Source organism: Arachis duranensis, chromosome 2 (assembly GCF_000817695.3).
Source record: "Arachis duranensis cultivar V14167 chromosome 2, aradu.V14167.gnm2.J7QH, whole genome shotgun sequence".
NCBI lineage: Eukaryota > Viridiplantae > Streptophyta > Magnoliopsida > Fabales > Fabaceae > Arachis > Arachis duranensis.
In genome coordinates, this window is record NC_029773.3 from 34,799,050 (window position 1) to 34,804,253 (window position 5,204).

Genomic DNA, 5,204 nt, shown 5'->3' on the forward strand with positions numbered 1-5,204 from the left:
CATCCTAGCCATTCTGTCATCATCATGTGGTGGTGGTTAGTTGAAATTGGGGTGTTGAGAGTGGTTGTTGTGACTTTGGTAATGTGGATGCGAATAAGTGTTTTGTGTGGTCTGGTATGGTCTTTGGTTGGAATTTTGGAGAGTGGAGTTGTTATAATGGGTTCGATTGTGTGGTCTGTGGTCTTGGTCTTGATTTTGTTGGTTCCTCCACCCAAAATTTGGGTGGTTTCTCCAACCAGAGTTATATGTTTTAGAATATGGATCATTAGCCTGCCTAGATGAGTTTCTAAGGTAATTAGCTTCCTCCCAGTTAACTCCTTCTTCAGTTTTCAACTCTCCTTGAGGTGATGGTTGAGTGTGGATAGCTATAGCCTGATTTTTCTCCATTTGCTTAGTCAATTCAGCGACTTGCTTGGTGATCATTTTGTTTTGGGCCAGGATTGCATCCATTTGGTTTAATTCCAAGACTCCCCTGTTGTTGCTCCTATCTGAGGCGTAAAAATACTCATTGTCAGCCACTGTTTCTATCACATCAATGGCTTCTTCAATGGTCTTCTTCTTGTTTAGGGAACCTCCAAATGAGTGGTCTACTTCTTTCTTTGATTCACAATTCAGCCCTTCATAGAAGATATGAAGTTGCACCCACTCATTAAACATATTAGGGGGCATTTCCTTATCAAATCCTTGAACCTCTCCCAGGCTTCATAAATAGTCTCACCATCTTGTTGTCTGAATGTCTGCACTTCAGTCTTGAGCCTGTTAACTTTTTGTGGAGGGTAGAACCTTGTTAAGAATCTATTCACCACGTCCTCCCAGGTTGTCAAGCTTTCCTCGGGAAACGATTCCAGCCATTTTGATGCTTTGTCCTTCAAAGAAAATGGAAACAGTATTATATTTAACTGTGTCACATATCCTTTGGAATTTAGTGAGATGCTCATTAGGGTCCTCTTGGGTACTCCCTCCAAAAGAACAGTTGTTCTGTACTAGAGTTATGAGCTGGGGCTTCAATTTGAAGTTATTAGCATTGATAGTTGGCTTTTGAATGCTGCTACCACAGTTTCCTGGGTTTGGATTAATGTATGATCCCAGAACTCTCCTCTCTTGTCCAGCAAGGTTGACTCCACCTCTTCTGGCATGGTTATTCACCTCTCCTTCATGATGGTTTTCCATATCATCCTCCATGGTTGTATCCAAATCTTCCTCCTCTTCTTCTGCACCAACAGCCTTCTTTCCTCTTGCTTCCCTCCTTAATCTCAGGAAGGTTCTTTCCGGTTCACTATCAAATGAGGTCGAGGCCTCTCTTCTACCTGTCATATAATGAACAAGTACAAGAAGCAGTAAATGCACAGCTCACTAAAACATAGTATAGTTAGTGGGTTAGCTTGCTGGAAAGTAAAAGAGAATGAAGAGATTAAAGGGAACTAAAGTTGCAGAAAAATTAAAATGAACAGATGAAATTAAAACTCAATTAATCAAAAGAAAAGAAAAGTGCTCAATCTATTTATCTGCTAATTTAGTAATTGTCAATACAAAACCAATCCCTGGCAACGGCGCCATAAACATGATTCACCTGAAAACTGTCTCTCAATAATTTTCTTGCCGGCAAATGTACTGGATTATCGTCAAGTAAAAACTCCCAAAAGAGTGAGGTCGAATCCCACAGGGATTGGTTGGTTGATCAATGTTAGTTGGAGAATTGTGCTAGTTGAGCGAAATCAGATTTGGTTGAGATTGCAGAAATGTAAAATTGGCGGAAAACTTAAATTGCAAGTAATTAAAGAAGCAGAAAATTAAATTGCAGGAAATTAAAGTGTAGAAGCTTAAATTGCAAGAAATTAAATGGGAATGGGGAATTAGCATGAAATTAAAGAAGCAGAATTTAAAAGAATGGCTAAGATCAGAGTGGGGGAATCATTGGGTTCAGGAGATGTATAATTCTCCAGATCAAATTCATTTTCATCTCTTTCGCAATCAATGCATTCATTGATCTCGTTGGCAATCTTAAGTGATTGGATCCCAATTTCTTGGCTCACCAATCTCTCTAAGCATGAACAATTGCCCAATTCCTTGATTTAAGGGCTCATGGGAAAAGATAAAGTTTGGTCACTGATTATACCACACAAATTCATAGATCAAAGTGTTGGTAGGATTACATGTCACTATATCCATACAAACCCCAATCTAATCCAATGTGAGAAAGCATTTATAGCATGATCTCCTCATTCCTCTTCCAAGGTTCCGAGGAGATCCAATTATGAATAGCTTCTTTCCCAAGATAACTATCCAATTGGATGAAAAACGAAAGCTTTCTATCAAAATCAAGAGAAAAGAAAGAAGAATATGAATAAAACTAACATTGATCCATTGAATTACACAGAGCTCCCTGACCCAATGAAAGGGGTTTAGTTGTTCATAGCTCTCAAAATGGAAATTGCAATCGAGAGATACATTCTAAAATTCCAATTAAACCGAAAAATTTCAAAGTGAAGTAAAAGTCCTCTCTAAATTAAATTCTAAGCTACTTATACACTTTCTTCCATTGATCTTTAATCTCTGAATTGGACTTTTGGCTTTAATGGAATTGGGTTGAAAATGGCTCCAATTGATTTTCCTTGCTATTGAGAAGATATCTGTTTAAATTGTGAGTCCTAATGCTTCATGTTAGAGTCAACGTTTGATGGCCAACATTGACTCAAATGCCCCTTTAGATGAAAACCGAAAAACCAGATATGTTGCTGTCATTGGCGTTTGACTCAATGTTGGAGGGCCAACGTTCTGCTACCCACACGTATGCGCGCTTTGCGCATCTGCACGCTTGGGTCAAAATGCACATCCACGCATGCGCGTCATGTTCGCGTGCGCGTGGATGCTCAAAAGTTAAACTTGCACGTACGTGCCATAGACGCGAGCACGCCAATGTGCTTTGTCAAAATTAAGATTTCAAATTCAAGATCGCGCACGTTGTCATTCATGTTTGAGGTAGCGTTCGGGTTCCAACGTTGCCCATCCACGCGTACGCGTCAGCTACGCATGTGCGTGGATTGTCAGAATTCCCCATCTGTGCATACGCGTGCGCGTCTCTGCAATTTTTCATAATCTCTAGAAAGCTCATTTTTTTACCATGTTGGGGTTATCGTTGGATGTCCAACGCTCCCTCCAACGTGAGCATCAGCAACTTATGCAGAGACTTGCCCTATGATGAGCGGATAATTTATACGCTTTTTGGCATTGTTTTTAGGTATTTTTAGTGTGTTTTAGTTACTTTTTAGTATACTTTTATTAGTTTTTATGCAAAAATCACATTTCTGGACTTTACTATAAGTTTGTGTGTTTTTCTGTGATTTCAGGTATTTTCTGGCTGAAATTGAGGGACGTGAGCAAAACATCTGATTCAGATGCTGTTAAAGGACTGCAGATGCTGTTGGATTCTGACCTCCCTGCACTTGAAGTGAATTTTATGGAGCTAAAGAAGCCCAATTGGCACGCTCTTAATTGCGTTGGAAAGTCGACATCTTGGGCTTTCTAACAATGTATAATAGTCCATACTTTGCCCGAGATTTGACGGCCCAAACTGGCGTCCAAACGCCCACCAAAGACCCTTTTTTGGCATAAAACGCCAGAACTGGAGCTAAACGCCCAAACTGGCATCCAAGCTAGCGTTTAACTCCAAGGATGGCCTATGCACGTGAAAGCTTCAAAGCTCAGTCCAAAGACACACCAAGTGGGCCCCGAAAGTGGATTTCTGCACTATCTGCACTTAGTTACTCATTTTTCTGTAAACCCTAGTAACTAGTTTAGTATATATAGCACTTTTTACTATTGTATTAGACATCTTTGAACCCTTTTATCGTTTATCATGCCACTAGGCAGGCTGGCCATTCGGCCATGCCTAGACCTTTTTCTCTTATGTATTTTCAACGGTGGAGTTTCTACACCTCATAGATTAAGGTGAGGAGCTCTGCTGTTCCTTATGAATTAATGCAAGTACTATTGTTTTTCCTTCAATTCACGCCTACTTCTTCTACAATATATACTCTTGTACTTAATTCAGTTTTGTCAGACTGAAGGGGTGACCCGTGACAATCACCCACTATCTTCAGTACTCGCTTAGCCAAGATCCGCGTGCCTGACAACCACAAAACGGTCTACATGATGTTCAACGTAGTCATTGGACGCCAGCCAGAGTATACTCTCTTGGGTCTCTGATCCATGGATTTGCATCGTCTCTCCTGACAACAGAGCATCCGACCCCGTGATTAGGATCTTTGTGGTATAGGCTAGAATCAATAGACAGCATTCCTAAGATACAGAAAGTCTAAACCTTATCTGTAGTATTCCGAGTAGGATCTGGGAAGAGATGACTGTGAGGAGCTTCAAACTCACGAATGTTGGGCACAGTGACAGTGTGAAAAAGGATCAATGGATCTTATTCCGACACAAGTGAGAACCGACAGATGATTAGCCCTGCGGTAGCTGTGCCTGGTATTTTTCATCCGAGACGAGAAATCCGACAGTTGATTAGCCGTACAGAAACCGTAGCCGGACCATTCTCACTGAGAGGATCATACAGCTTACCATGGAAGGGAGGACACATGATTGGATGAAGACAATAGGAAAGTGATGAGCGGATAATTTATACGCTTTTTGGCATTATTTTTAGGTAGTTTTTAGTAAGTTCAAGCTACTTTTAGGGATGTTTTCATTAGTTTTTATGTTAAATTCACATTTATGGACTTTACTATGAGTTTGTGTGTTTTTCTGTGATTTCAGGTAATTTCTGGCTGAAATTGAGGGACTTGAGCAAAACTATGATAAGAGGCTGACAAAGGACTGTTGATGCTGTTGGAATCTGACCTCCCTGCACTCAAAATGGATTTTCTGGAGCTACAGAAATCCAAATGGCGCGCTCTCAATGGAGTTGGAAAGTAGACATCCAGAGCTTTCCAGCAATATATAATAGTCCATACTTTATTCGGGAATTGACGACGTAAAGTGGCGCTCAACGCCAAGTACATGCTGCTGTCTGGAGTTAAACGCCAGAAACACGTCATGATCCGGAGTTGAACGCCCAAAACACGTTATAACTTGGAGTTCAACTCCAAGAAAAGCCTCAGCTCGTGGATTGATCAAGTTCAGCCCAAGCATACACCAAGTGGGCCCCGGAAGTGGATTTATGCATCAATTACTTACTTATGTAAACCCTT

At 40.7% G+C, this 5,204-nt stretch overlaps 1 non-coding gene across 1 annotated transcript; it reads left to right on the forward strand.

Annotated features, from left to right (window-relative positions):
• The first annotated feature begins 651 nt into the window (after positions 1-651).
• LOC127745145 (small nucleolar RNA R71) lies at positions 652-758 on the forward strand. The gene has a single exon (XR_008006341.1). It is a non-coding gene; the product is annotated as a small nucleolar RNA R71 (small nucleolar RNA).
• Positions 759-5,204: the final 4,446 nt, after the last annotated feature.